Here is a 15,406-nt window from a genome sequence, read left to right as displayed (position 1 = left end):
AAATTACGGAGCTGACATTTAACTGTTTAATACAATTAAATCGACTAAAATTCACTCTTTAGAATTCACAACAAAGCTCTTGGATAAGAAGACGGGCAGACAAACAGACAGACGGTTTCAAGTCAATCGAAAATAAATGTGACCAATATCCTCTTCAGAATTCATAACAAGCGTCTTAGTTTCTAGAACTGCAAGCCCATTTTGTCCAATGGGAGGTCAAAAAAAATGCTCCTGGGTTGATTGACTTCAAATATTTCAGGCCGGAAGATTTTTTTTTAAAAGTGTCCTTTCGAAACCGCCCATATGACCCCCAATTAAGTCACTTCTTGTAGTCAGACAGTCTGATAGACATACAGGCAGAAAGACTGTTTCAAGTTCATTTTATTTTTAGATTGGATGGGACCAATATCCTCTTCAGAATTCATTCAAGAATACACAATGCTCTTAGCAACAAGGCTCTCCGTTTCTAGAACTGCAAGACGATTGTGTCCGAATGGAGGTCAAAAAATGCTTTTAGCGTTGATTGATCACAACATTTCTCATGCCAGGTCCCCTGGTCACAAATATGTCAATGTACTGGGGACATTCTTTAACAATGCCCTGAGTTTCAAGTCTTTACATTTAACATTTGACCGTTCTACAGAGGATATGGAAGCCAGTGTTTTTGTGTAACTGCAGGGAGAGACACTTCCTGTTGCCACAGGAAGCTGAACCTCAACAGGGCATCCCTAGAAGGTCATGCACGACTGGTTGTGTGCAAGGACGGTTAGCTACCTCAATCGCAGTCAAACGGGTGTGTCATGAGTATGTGAGAGCTATAGGTCATTATTTTCTATGGAAGAAATTCATTCACTGTACATTCGATTAAGGTTGGGGTTATGTCTACGGTTGAGGCCCTAACTCTAACCCTGACCCTAACTCTGACTCTAAGCTGACCATGACCCTAACCCTGACCCTAACTCTGACTCTAAGCTGACCCTGACCCTAACCCTGACCCTGACTCTAACCTGACCCTGACCCTAACTCCAACTTCATGTCTACATCCCAGCTCAACCCCGACCCCAACCCTGACTCTAACCTGACCCTGACCCTAACCCTGACCCCAACCCTGACCCCAACCCTAACTCCAACTTCATTACTACATCCCAGCTCGACCCTGACCCTGACCCTAACCTGACCCCAACCCTGACCCTAACCCTAACCCTGACCCTAACCCTGACTCTAACCTAACCCTGACCCCAACCCTGACTCTAACCTAACCCTGACCCCAACCCTGACTCTGACCTAACCCTCGCTTCCTCTCCACATCTTGGCTGAACCGTTCTGCCGATGCCACGCAAAAGCACATCAACTCTAGGTAGAGCCCTGCACGGGCATTAATTTGATGCCCGAGCCCTACCCATGCGTGTGACGTTCAGGCCCTACCCAACCAAGGCCTGATTGCTTCTGTCAAATTTAAAGCCCGGCCCGAAATCTGAAATAACTTCCTCCGTTAGTAAATCCATTAGCTTCTCCTTTCGGTCTGTCACTCGCTTCCTGAGCGCAGCTCACTCTGCATGCAATCTTCTCAAGATGGCTCTGAGTCGGTGAGTATCCACAGCAACGGCTCTGGGCTTGCTCTACTCAATCACGAGACGAGAGAGCAGTTAAATAGTTTTTTTTTGTCAGTCTAACACCATGCATGTTATGATCTTAGTCCTATATGACTGTACCTTGCAGCAGCAGAGGACGAGCAAATGGCTCAGCTTCAAAATGTTAGTGATCAATTTAATGATACCCAAGCCCTGCCCGTACTCCAGGTATTGATGGAAAAAAAGAGGCCCTAATTCGATGTATAATGTTGGGGCAGGTGGGGCTCGGGTTGAGTAGCAGAGCTCTAACTATAAGTCAGGGTTCAAGTGAGGTCTATCTTTCTGACATGTAGTGGGCAGGGACAAATTCATTCATTGTTAATTGGATTAAGGTTAGGGTTATGTCAAGAGTTGAGTCCACATATGCCGGCTCAACCCTAAACCTCAACCTTTAACTTCATAGAAACCAACCGGCTCACCACTAGGTGAGCTAACATGTTGTCCACATCAACCCCAACTCCAAGAGCTGAGTCCACATCCCGGCTCACCACTAACACTAACATGTTGTCCACATCAACCCCAACTCCAAGAGCTGAGTCCACATCCCGGCTCACCACTAACACTAACATGTTGTCCACATCAACCCCAACTCCAAGAGCTGAGTCCACATCCCGGCTCACCACTAACACTAACATGTTGTCCACATCAACCCCAACTCCAAGAGCTGAGTCCACATCCCGGCTCACCACTAACACTACCACGTTGTCCACATCAACCCTAACTCCAAGAGCTGAGTCAAGATGTAAAGTTAGGGTTGAGCTGGGATGTGGACATAAAGCTAGTGTAACAGTATAGACTTTACATCCGTCCCCTCGCCCCGACCCGGGCGTGAACCAGGGACGCTCTGCACACGTCAACAGTCACCCTCGAAGCATCTTACACATCTTCACATCGGCTACACTAGGGTTAGGTTTAGGGTTGAGTTTAGAGTTTGCCTGTCTGCCTGTATGTGAGTTTATATATCTGTCTGTCTGCCTGTGAGTGGATGTCTGTCCGGTTTCCATCTAATTGGAGACACATTTTCATAGGAATATTCAAAAATTCGCATTAAAACGAAAAGCGCATTTTCCCCCACCAGAGATGTGTTTTCGTCAAATTGACTTGTTGCAGATTAAAGGCTGTGCGTGATGACGTAGTACACATACCATACATTTTGAGGTTCAATTCTCATGTGCCAAATAAAACAACAAGTGAAATGGGTTTTCATTGCATTTTCACCTATACTGATAGTTTTATAACTGAACAATGTTGCGTTATATTATATAGCAAGCCTGCCCACTCTGGTAGTGGTACGTGCGTTCTAGCCAACACACAGGGCAGACACCGTCCGTATCTACGCGCTGCTGGCTAGAGCGCACGTATAGGCGACATGAGATTATTATGAACAAAAAGAGCAAGATTGACAAATAAAAAACAAACGGCAGCCAAGCATCGATTATCACCACAATAAGACCTTTGATATTTATTGTAAAGGAGCATCAAGCTCTTCACATTACACTTTCGCCATCCTGTGAAGTTCCTCATGATTTATGTCGCCTAATAAACTGCATGGATTCCCGACAAATCGTAGTGAGAGGACCGCACGTCATCATCACGTGACTCGAAGTTTACTTCGATATGTTGGTTATTATATCAACATTTGTGCATAAAAGCGTTTCCACTGACATTTCTCGCATAATTAATTTTACCAACACAAAAAGGTCCCACCTTATCTAGCGTGTTTTGTTTTGTATGTTTCCATGAGGTCTGTCATAGATTTATTTTTTTTTTTTTACCGAAAAGCAATTTATTTGCATAAAAAGGGTTGGACTGTAACCTGGTTTGTCTTTCGCCAGTTTACCCATTGCAGCTCTATCACCAACTTTTTTGCCTTGAATGAAATGTATGGATTTATGCGCCAATACCCTTGATGCATACACTATCTATTCTGCAATATCCTGTCTGTGGAGGTAGGAAAGTGGAGAGAGGTGGAGGTTGGAGAGAGAGGAGGGAGAAAAATAGATTAGAGGGAAGAGAAAGGAAAGGAGACAGAATGGAGGGGGAGGGATAGAGAGAGAGAAAGAAAGAGAGAGAGAAAGGGGGAGAGAAGGAGAAGGAGAAAGAGCGAGAGAAAGGGGGAGAGAAGGAGAAAGAGCGAGAGAAAGGGGGAGAGAAGGAGAAAGAGCAAGAAAGAGAGTGAGAGAGGTCATGAACCCATGGTCTCCTGGGAGAAATAAAGAGAAAGAGAGAAGGAGAAAGAGAGGTCATGAACCCATGGTCTCCTGAGAGAAATAGAGAAAGAAGGAGAAAGAGAGGTCATGAACCCATGGTCTCCTGAGAGAAATAAAGAAAGAGAAAGAAGGAGAAAGAGAGGTCATGAACCCATGGTCTCCTGAGAGAAATAAAGAGAAAGAGAGAAAGAGAGAGGTCAAGAACCCATGGTCTCCTGAGAGAAATAAAGAAAGAGAAAGAAGGAGAAAGAGAGGTCATGAACCCATGGTCTCCTGAGAGAAATAAAGAAAGAGAAAGAAGGAGAAAGAGAGGTCATGAACCCATGGTCTCCTGAGAGAAATAAAGAGAAAGAGAGAAAGAGAGAGAAGGAGAAAGGGCGAGAGAAAGAGAGGTCATGAACCCATGGTCTCCTGAGAGAAATAAAGAGAAAGAGAGAAAGAGAGAGGTCAAGAACCCATGGTCTCCTGAGAGAAATAAAGAAAGAGAAAGAAGGAGAAAGAGAGGTCATGAACCCATGGTCTCCTGAGAGAAATAAAGAAAGAGAAAGAAGGAGAAAGAGAGGTCATGAACCCATGGTCTCCTGAGAGAAATAAAGAGAAAGAGAGAGGTCAAGAACCCATGGTCTCCTGAGAGAAATAAAGAAAGAGAAAGAAGGAGAAAGAGAGAGGTCAAGAACCCATGGTCTCCTGAGAGAAATAAAGAGAAAGAGAGAGGTCATGAACCCATGGTCTCCTGAGAGAAATAAAGAGAAAGAGAGAGGTCATGAACCCATGGTCTCCTGAGAGAAATAAAGAGAAAGAGAGAAATTAGAGTTTGTTACATGTAGATAAACATGGATTTATACAGGATACAACCCTCTATATCAAAACCTTCAATACAAATAAAAATGTTACCAAAATTGTGCAATGTTATTTTTAACGTCCAATTGGTACTGTAATGCTCCTAAAGGACAATCCAGGGACACTATTTGCTAACTGCTACAAAGAGGGGAATGTAAGCAACTTAATTTTCCACACAGGCCATCCCCTGGCATGGCACAGTTCTATAAGAGTACACTACCCCCAGATCAGACCATCCCCTGGCATGGCACAGTGCTATATTAACCAGGCCATCCCCTGGCATGGCACAGTTCTATAAGAGTACACTACCCCCAGATCAGACCATCCCCTGGCATGGCACAGTGCTATATTAACCAGGCCATCCCCTGGCATGGCACAGTTCTATAAGAGTACACTACCCCCAGATCAGGGCGCCCACTTCGACAAGGTTAATTGACCCACAGTTCCACACGGTGACATGATATATGTATATATATATATATATATATATATATTTTTTTTTTTTACCTTTATTCAACCAGGTCGGCCAGTTGAGAACACGTTCTCATTTACAACTGCCAAGATCAAGCAAAGCAGTGCAACAAAAAACAACACAGAGTTACAATTGGAATAAACAAAAGTACAGTCAATAACAAAATAGAAAAATCTATAGACAGTGTGTGCAAATGGAGTAAGAAGGTAAGGCAATAAATAGGCCATAGTAGCGAAGTAATTACAATTTAGCAAATTAACACTGGAGTGATAGACTTGCAGATGACGATGTGCAAGTAGAAATACTGGTGTGCAAAAGAGCAAGAGGGTAAATAATAATATGGGGATGAGGTATTTGGGTGTGCTACTTACAGATTTGCTATGTACAGGTACAGTGATCGGTAAGCTGCTCTGACAGCTGATGCTTAAAGTTAGAGAGGGAGATATAACACCCCAGCTTCAGAGATTTTTGCAATTCTTTCCTGTCATTGGCAGCAGAGAACTGGAAGGAAAGGTGGCCAATGGAAGTGTTGGCTTTGGGGATGACCAGTGATATATACCTGCTGGAGCACGTACCATGGGTGGGTGTTGCTATGGTGACCAGTGAGCTAAGATAAGGCGGTGCTTTACCTAGCAAAGACTTATAGATGACCTGGAGCCAGTGGGTTTGGCAATGAATATGTGTAGTGAGGGCCAGCCGACTAGAGCGTACAGGTCGCAGTGGTGGGTGGTATATGGGGCTTTGATGACAAAACAGATGGCACTGTGACAGACTGCAGTTTGCTGACTAGTGGTTGGAGGCTATTTTGTAAATGACATCGCCAAAGTCGAGGATCAGTAGGATAGTCAGTTTTACAAGGGTATGTTTGGCAGCATGAGTGAAGGATGCTTTGTTTTGAAATAGGAAGCCAATTCTTGATTTAATTTTGGATTGGAGATGTTTAATATGAGTCTGGAAGGAGAGTTTACAGTCTAACAAGACACCTAGGTATTTATAGTTGTCCACATATTTTAAAACTTCTCATCGGTAGGTGGGACGATAGCATCCGGTGAAATTGCAGAGCGCGAAATTCAAACTACAGAATTATAAATATTTAACTTTCATAAAATCACAAGTGTAATACATAAAAATAAAGCTTAACTTCCTGTTAATCCAGCCGCTGTGTCAGATTTAAAAAATACTTTACGGTGAAAGCACAACGTGATTATCTGAGGACTCCCTCATACAAAAGCATGAAAAACATATTTCAACCAGGCAGGTGCGCCACGAAAGTCAGAAATAGCGATATAATAAATGCCTTACCTTTTATGATCTTCTTCTGTTGGCACTCCAAAGGTCCCAGATACATCACAAATGGTCCTTATGTTCGATAATGTCCTTCTTTACAGTGCCTTGCGAAAGTATTCGGCCCCCTTGAACTTTGCAACCTTTTGCCACATTTCAGGCTTCAAACATAAAGATATAAAACTGTATTTTTTTTGTGAAGAATCAACAACAAGTGGGACACAATCATGAAGTGGAACGACATTTATTGGATATTTCAAACTTTTTTAACAAATCAAAAACTGAAAAATTGGGCGTGCAAAATTATTCAGCCCCCTTAAGTTAAATACTTTGTAGCGCCACCTTTTGCTGAGATTACAGCTGTAAGTCGCTTGGGGTATGTCTCTATCAGTTTTGCACATCGAGAGACTGACATTTTTTCCCATTCCTCCTTGCAAAACAGCTCAAGCTCAGTGAGGTTGGATGGAGAGCATTTGTGAACAGCAGTTTTCAGTTCTTTCCACAGATTCTCGATTGGATTCAGGTCTGGACTTTGACTTGGCCATTCTTACACCTGGATATGTTTATTTTTGAACCATTCCATTGTAGATTTTGCTTTATGTTTTGGATCATTGTCTTGTTGGAAGACAAATCTCCGTCCCAGTCTCAGGTCTTTTGCAGACTCCATCAGGTTTTCTTCCAGAATGGTCCTGTATTTGGCTCCATCCATCTTCCCATCAATTTTAACCATCTTCCCTGTCCCTGCTGAAGAAAAGCAGGCCCAAACCATGATGCTGCCACCACCATGTTTGACAGTGGGGATGGTGTGTTCAGCTGTGTTGCTTTTACGCCAAACATAATGTTTTGCATTGTTGCCAAAAAGTTCAATTTTGGTTTCATCTGACCAGAGCACCTTCTTCCACATGTTTGGTGTGTCTCCCAGGTGGCTTGTGGCAAACTTTAAACAACACTTTTTATGGATATCTTTAAGAAATTGCTTTCTTCTTGCCACTCTTCCATAAAGGCCAGATTTGTGCAATATACGACTGATTGTTGTCCTATGGACAGAGTCTCCCACCTCAGCTGTAGATCTCTGCAGTTCATCCAGAGTGATCATGGGCCTCTTGGCTGCATCTCTGATCAGTCTTCTCCTTGTATGAGCTGAAAGTTTAGAGGGACGGCCAGGTCTTGGTAGATTTGCAGTGGTCTGATACTCCTTCCATTTCAATATTATCGCTTGCACAGTGCTCCTTGGGATGTTTAAAGCTTGGGAAATGTTTTTGTATCCAAATCCGGCTTTAAACTTCTTCACAACAGTATCTCAGACCTGCCTGGTGTGTTCCTTGTTCTTCATGATGCTCTCTGCGCTTTTAACGGACCTCTGAGACTATCACAGTGCAGGTGCATTTATACGGAGACTTGATTACACACAGGTGGATTGTATTTATCATCATTAGTAATTTAGGTCAACATTGGATCATTCAGAGATCCTCACTGAACTTCTGGAGAGAGTTTGCTGCACTGAAAGTAAAGGGGCTGAATAATTTTGCACTCCCAATTTTTCATTTTTTGATTTGTTAGAAAAGTTTGAAAAATCCAATAAATGTCGTTCCCCTTCATGATTGTGTCCCACTTGATGTTGATTCTTCACAAAAAAATACAGTTTTATATCTTTATGTTTGAAGCCTGAAATGTGGCAAAAGGTCGCAAAGTTCAAGGGGGGCGAATACTTTCGCAAGGCACTGTATATCCATAAAAACTCAGTTTAGCTGGCGCGCTTCAGTCAATAATCCACCCAGTTTCCCTCCATCAAAATGCATACAAAATGAATCCCGAACGTTACTAATAAACTTTTCCAAACAAGTCAAACAACGTTTATAATCAAACCTTAGGTACCCCAATACATAAATAAACTATACAATTTAAGACGGAGATTCGTTATTGTCTTTACCGGAGAAAAATACCAAAGAACGCGCTCTCTTCCACACGCTTGGAAACACTACAGCCAAAATGGGAGCCACTTGGAAAAACTACAACTTCCAGCTCATTTTTCCAAAAAAACAGCCTGAAACTCTTTCTAAAGACTGACATCGAGTGGAAGCCCTAGGAACTGCAATCTGGGAGGATTTCGCCTTATATAAAAGTGACAGCCATTGAAAATAGTGGTAGGCTGATTTCTTTTGGAGGGGCGGTGGTTTGTCATCGGGGTTTCACCTGCCATGTCAGTTCTGTTAAACTCATGGACATAAGTTTAACAATTTCAGGAACTTTAGAGTGTTTTCTATCCAAATCGACCAATTATATGCATATCCTAGCTTCTGGGCCTGAGTAACAGGCAATTTACTTTGGGCACGCTTTTCATCCGGACGTGAAAATACTGCCCCCTATCCAAAAAAGGCTAAGTCAGAACCGTCCAGAGTAGTGATGCCTGTTGGGCAGGAGGGTGCGGGCAGCAAACGGTTGAAGAGCATGCACTTAGTTTTACTAGCATTTAAAAGCAGTTGGAGTCCACGGAAGGAGTGTTGTATGGCGTTGAAGCTCGTTTGGAGGTTTGATAGCACAGTGTCCAAAGAAGGGCCAGATGTATACAGAATGGTGTTGTCTGCGTAGAGGTGGATCAGAGAATCACCAGCAGCAAGAGCGACTTGCAGCAAGAGTGATTGACAGAGTCGGAAGAGGGGGATGACCATGGCAGCGTTCCAATCTTTCGGGATCTAAGACAATACGAAAGAGAGGTTGAATAAGCTAGTAATAGGGGTTGCAACGATTTCGGTGGATAATTTTAGAAAGAGAGGATCCAGATTCTCTAGCCAAGCTGATTTGTAGGGATCCTGATTTTCAGAACATCAGCTGTCTGGATTTGGGTGAAGGAGAAGCGGGGGGTGGGGGGGCTTGGGCAAGTTGCTGCAGTGGGTGCTGAGATGTTGGCCGGGGTAGGGGTAGCCAGGTGGAAAGCATGGCCAGCCGTAGAAAAGGCTTATTGAAACTAGTGATTATCGTAGATTTATTGGTGGTGACAGTGCAATGGGCCTGGGATGAGGTGCTCTTATTCTCCATGGACTTTACAATGTCCCAAAAGTTTTTGGAATTAGTGCTACAGGATACAAATGTCTGTTTGAAAAGCTAGCCTTGGCTTTCCTAACTGACTGTGTATAATGGTTTCTGACTTCCCTGAAAAGTTGCATATCGCAGGGGCTATTTGACGCTAATGCAGAATGCCACAGGATATTTTTGTGTTGGTCAAGGGCAGACAAGTCTGGGGTGAACCAAGGGTTATATCTGTTCTTAGTTCTGCATTTTTTGAATGGGGCATGCTTATTTAAGATGGTGAGGAAAGCACTTTTGAAGAGCAACCAGACATCCTCTACTGACGGGATGAGGTCAATATCCTTCCAGGATACTCGGGCCAGGTCGATCAGAAAGTCTTGCTCATTGAAGTGTTTTAGGGAGCGTTTGACAGTGATGAGTGGAGGTCGTTTGACCCCGGACCCATTACGCACACAGGTAATGGAGGCAGGGATTGCTGAGATCCTGGTTGAGGACAGCAGAGTTGTATTTAGAGGGCAAGTTGGTCAGGATGATATCTAAGAGGGTGCCCATGGTTACGGATTTAGGGTTGTACCTGGTAGGTTCCTTGATCATTTTTGTGAGATTGAGGGCATCGAGCTTAGATTGTAGGACGGCCGGGGTGTTAAGCATGTCCAAGTTTAGGTCACCTAACAGTACGAACTCTGAAGATAGATGGGGGGCAATCAATTCACATATGGTGTTCGGGGCACAGTGGGGGCAGAAGGTGGTCTGTAACAAGCGACAACGGTGAGAGACTTGTTTCTGGAAAGGTTGATTTTTAAGAGTAGAAGCTCAAACTGTTTGGGCACAGACCTGGATGGTAAGACAGAACTCTGCAGGCTAACTCCACCCCCATTTGTCAGTTCTATGTTGGCGGAAAATGTTATAGTTAGGGATGGACATTTCTGGATTTTTGTACGGCATTCCTAAGCCAGGATTCTTGGCTAGGACATCCGGGTTGGCAGAGTGTGCGAAAGCAGTGAATAAAACTGAGGGAGGAGGCTTTGAATGTTAACATGCATCAAAACCAAGGCTCCTATGGTTACAGAAGTCAACAAATGAGGGCACCTGGGAATGGGAGTGGTGCTGGGGGCTGCAGGGCCTGGATTAACCTCCACATCACCAGAGGAACAGAGGAGGTGTAGGATAAGGGCACGGCTAAAGGCTATAAGAACTGGTCGTCTAGTGCGTTCGGAACAGAGAGTAAAAGGAGCAGATTTCTGGGTGTGGAAGAATAGATTCAAAGCATAATGTACAGACAGGGGTATGGTAGGATGTGAGTACAGTGGAGGTAAACCTAGGCATTGAGTGACAATGAGAGAGGTTTTGTCTCGAGGCACCATTTAAGCCAGGTGAGATCACCGCATGTGTGGGGGGTGGAACAAAAGGGCTAGATCAAGCAAATTGAGCAGGGCTGGAGGCTCTACAGTGAAATAAGATAATAATCACTAACCAAAACAGCAGTAGACAAGGCATATTGACATTAGGGAGAGGCATGTGTAGCCGAGTGATCATAGGATCCAGTGACTAGCTAGGCGAGCTGGAGACATGGCGATTCAGACAGCTAGCAGGCCGGGACTAGCAGGTTAGCAGATGGGCCTCCGGGGGACGTCGCAACGGAAGAGCCTGTAGAAACCCCTCGGACGGTTACGTCAGAAGACCAGTGATGAAGATCGTGATCGTCAGAAGATCGTGATGGATCGGCGGGGCTCCATGTCGGCAGTAAAGGGGTCCAGGCCAATTGGAAAAAGAGGTATTGTAGCTCAGGAATTGGCTGATGGATCTTTGCGGCTAGCCGGGAGATGGGCCTAGCGCCAGGCTAACTGGTGCTTGCTTCGAGACAGAGACATTAGCCAGGAGTAACCACTCGGATAGCAGCCAGCTAACTGAGATGAGCCGGTGAAAAGGTTCAGAGCTTACGGTACGAATCCGGAGATGTGGTAGAGAAAAAGCAGTCTGATATGCTCTGGGTTGATACCGCGCTGTGCAGACTGGCAGCTATTGATCGGGCTGAGGCTGGCTGATGTCCAAGTTAACAGTGATGATCGCTAGCAGTGGCTAACTGACTACTAGCCAGTAGCTAGTTAGCTAGCTGGCTGCTGATGGGTTCCGGTTCTGAAGTATAAAAATATAAGAACCGTACCACATTGGGTGAGGCGGGTTGCAGGAGAGTATATTCAGTCCGTAAATGGAAAATTAGATTTAAAATATATACTAAATATATAGGAAGAAAACAATATATACAAGGGAATAGACAAGACAAAAGCAGACGTCCAACTGCTACGCCATCTTGGAAATCTCAGTCTCTCAGAGCGTTCAGTCAGTCCAATAACACCCCTATCAGATCAAAATCAGAGTCTACTTGAACAGAGCAATACTCAATCATGAGGCATCAAAGCCAAAGGAACTGCAAAATGTTAAGAAATGCTGGTAGAAGGAAGGACGGTAGTGCAGAAACCTACCAAAAAACAATTAGACAACAACGAATTCAATCAATTTTAGACAACTGCCTGGACAAAATGTTTCACTGTAATAGTGGCAGTAGAAAACCTAAAAAAGTACGTTTGACTTCTCAGCTTCCCTATCAAATCTGAATCTGAACATTTCAAGCAGGCAACCTAAGAAAATTAACAACAATGACAAATGGTTTGATGAAGAATGCAAAAACCTAAGAAAGAAATGGAGGAACCTGTCCAACCAAAAACATAGAGACCCAGAAAACCTGAGTCTACGCCTTCGCTATGGTGAATCACTAAAACAATACAGAAATACACTACGGAAAAAGAAGGAACAGCACGTCAGAAATCAGCTCAAAGTATTTGAAGAATCTTTCAAATCTGGGAAAATTGGAAAACACTAAACAAACAACAACATGACGAGTTCTCTATCCAAAACAGAGATGTATGGATGAACCACTTCTCCAATCTTTTTGCCTCTATAACAAAGAACAAACAGCAAAAACACATACATGATCAATTACAAATCTTAGAATCAGTTATTAAAGACTACCAGAACTGGATTCTTCAATTGCTTTGAGTGAACTACAGGACAAAATACAAACCCTTCAACCCATAAAGGCCTGTGGGGTTGATGGTATCATCAATGAAATTCTAAAATACACAGACCACAAATTCCAATTGGCTATACTTAAACTCATTAACATCATCCTTAGCTCTGGCATCTTCCCCAGTATGTGGAACCAAGGACTGATAACCCCAAACCACAAAAAGGGAGATAAAAAAGACCCCAATAACTACCGTGAGATAAGCGTCAACAGCAACCTTTGGCGAATCATCTGCATTACCATTAACAGCAGACTCGTACATTTCCTCAGTGAAAACAATGTACTGAGCAAATATCAAATTGGCTTTTTACCAAATTATTGTATGACAAACTCCATATTCACCCTGCACACCATAATTGACAAACAAACAAACCAAAACAAAGGCAAAGTCTTCTCATGCTTTGTTGATTTAAAAAAAGATTTTGACTCAATTTGGCACGAGTGTCTGCTATACAAATTGATGGAAAGTGGTGTTGGGGGAAAAACATAGGACATTATAAAGTCCATGTACACAAACAACAAGTGCGTGGTTAAAATTGACAAAAAACGCACAGCTTAAGCCCCACCCTCTTCAACGTAAATATCAACAAATTGGCGCGGGCACTAGAACAGTCTGCAGCACCCAGCCTCACCCTACTAGAATCTGACGTCAAATGTCTGCTGTTTGCTGATGATCTGGTGCTTCTGTCACCAACCAAGGAGGGCCTACAGCAGCACCTAGATCTTCTGCACAGATTCTGTCAGACCTGGGCCCTGACAGACCTGAGCCTTGACAGTAAATCTCAGTAAGACAAAAATAATGGTGTTCCAAAAAAGGTCCAGTTGCCAGGACCACAAATACAAATTCCATCTAGACACCGTTGCCCTAGAACACACAAAAATCTATACATACCTTGGCCTAAACATCAGTGCCACAGGTAACTTCCACAAAGCTGTGAACGATCTGAGAGACAAGGCAAGAAGGGCCTTCTATGCCATCAAAAGGAACATGCAATTCGACATACCAATTAGGATCTGCCTAAAAATACTTGAATCAGTTATAGAACCCATTGCCCTTTACGGCTGTGAGGTCTGGGGTCCGCTCACCAACCAAGAATTCACAAAATGGGACAAACACCAAATTGCTGAATTTTGGCAGAATGCCTGACCACTGTGACTGACCCAAAATGAAGGAAAGCTTTGACTATGTACTCAGCCTTTCTATAGAGAAAGACCACCTTAGGCTTTGTGCACAAAACGAGGTGGAAACTGAGCTGCACAAAAGGATAGCTACACAAAATGTTCATATATATATAATATAATATAATATATATACAGTGGGGAAAAAAAGTATTTAGTCAGCCACCAACTGTGCAAGTTCTCCCACTTAAAAAGATGAGAGGCCTGTAATTTTCATCATAGGTACACTGCAACTATGACAGACTCAATGAGAAAAAAAATCCAGAAAATCACTATTTTTTATGAATTTATTTGCAAATTATGGTGGAAAATAAGTATTAAGTAAGTAACAGTAAGCTATGAGCATCATCTTTCAAAAAAAGTGAGTTTCCGCTCGCTCGCCTTTAAGGGATCTGAACAAAATCATTAACGCAGCATGTAAAGTGTTGGTCCCATGTTTCATGAGCGGAAATAAAAGATCCAGAAATATTCTACTCGCACAAAAAGCTTATTTCTCTCAAATTTTGTCTGCAAATTTGTTTTCATCCCTGTTACATGCTGACCCCTCAAGTTACAAAACAATTGTACACATACATGTTACTCAATAATTTCATCCAAACTGCTTGCGATCGTTGTTAATGTGCGCATGCATAGCCAGTCGCTAAAATAAAATGTGGTTCCATTTTTGACCCACTGCAAGTCCCGCCTCTCCCGTCTCCTCATTGGTTATTAGGAGCATATACCCACGTGGGTGATTGAAAGATGAACTGAGGTCCACACTACAGTCCAGTTGGTGGTGGTCATGCACCTTAAAGTTGGTTGCCAACCGCCCAAAAAAAGGTCCACAGAAGACTGAAGGAGCGATTACCAGAAACTAAGTTTCCCCTTTTATTTGTGGATTAATTGTCGTCGTAGAGAATAAGATTTTGTGTATCTCAAAATGGGTCAAAATTCTAGAAAGATCCAGAACAAAAAAGGACCTTGTACATTTCAGGTAGAATAAAGTCCCGATGTTTATATCCCAGGACAAGTTAGCTAACAACAAACAGCAAGCGTTGTTTCAACCTAAATTAATGATTAATGTAGTTGGTTTAGAGATCGTTCTGATATTTCCAGCTGCGTGTCCTGATCGGGTGTGGACGGACAAAATCAATATGCGGATTTACACGCCCAGTGTAGTCAGCATGTTAGCGAGCATTTCTCCTTGGCCAAGATAATCCATCCACCTAACAGTTGTGGCATATCAAGAAGCTGATTAAACAGCATACTCATTACACAGGTGCACCTTGTGCTGGGGACAATAAAAGGTCACTAAAATGTGCAGTTGTGTCACACAACACAATGCCACAGATGTCTCAAGTTGAGGGAGTGTGCAATTGCATTAATGCCCACCAGGGCTGTTGCCAGAGAATTGAATGTACTCTATTGCCTATGTCAATTTAGAGTATTTGGCAGTACGTCCAACCCGCCTCACAACCACGTGTAACCACGCCAGCCCAGGACCTCCACATCCAGCTTCTTCCCCTACGTGCTCATCTGAGACCGGCCGATGAAAACAGGATTATTTTTCGGTCTATAATAAAGCCCCTATATGGGGGAAAAAACTAATTCTGATTGGATGGGCCTGGCTCCCCAGTGAGTGGGCCTATGCCCTCCCAATGCTGCGCCTCTGCCCAGTCATGTGAAATCCATACATTAG

The 15,406-nt window shown here is 43.3% G+C and overlaps 1 long non-coding RNA gene across 1 annotated transcript in view; it reads right to left on the bottom strand.

Moving 5' to 3' along the window:
• The window catches only part of LOC149981353 (uncharacterized), a 437,375-nt gene that overhangs the window by 296,028 nt on the left and 125,941 nt on the right, over positions 1–15,406 (bottom strand). The window lies entirely within an intron of this gene.

This window comes from Oncorhynchus mykiss, chromosome 9, assembly GCF_057628025.1.
Source record: "Oncorhynchus mykiss isolate SJ-2025 chromosome 9, ASM5762802v1, whole genome shotgun sequence".
Taxonomy (NCBI): Eukaryota; Metazoa; Chordata; class Actinopteri; order Salmoniformes; family Salmonidae; genus Oncorhynchus; species Oncorhynchus mykiss.
Note: the sequence above shows the minus strand (reverse complement) of the source record. Positions and strands in the feature narration are given on the sequence as shown.